Below are 262 nucleotides of genomic sequence, written 5' to 3'. Positions count from 1 at the left end.
TATATATATATATATATATATATATATATATATATATATATATATATATATATATATATAAAATTGCTTTTTATATCAACATAACATGCAATATATTTTACACAAGAACTTTTCAAATGAGAAATACAACAGAGAAATGAGAAATACAACAGAAACTACAAAAACAACTACTACATTGACATTTCACAGTGAATTACTTTCTATATACTCTACTTTTTATTGTCTTACATTAAACATAATGTGAATGGCTAATTCAGTCAAT

This window comes from Cyprinodon variegatus, unplaced genomic scaffold, assembly GCF_000732505.1.
Source record: "Cyprinodon variegatus isolate N-32 unplaced genomic scaffold, C_variegatus-1.0 Scaffold1865, whole genome shotgun sequence".
Taxonomy (NCBI): Eukaryota; Metazoa; Chordata; class Actinopteri; order Cyprinodontiformes; family Cyprinodontidae; genus Cyprinodon; species Cyprinodon variegatus.
Note: the sequence above shows the minus strand (reverse complement) of the source record.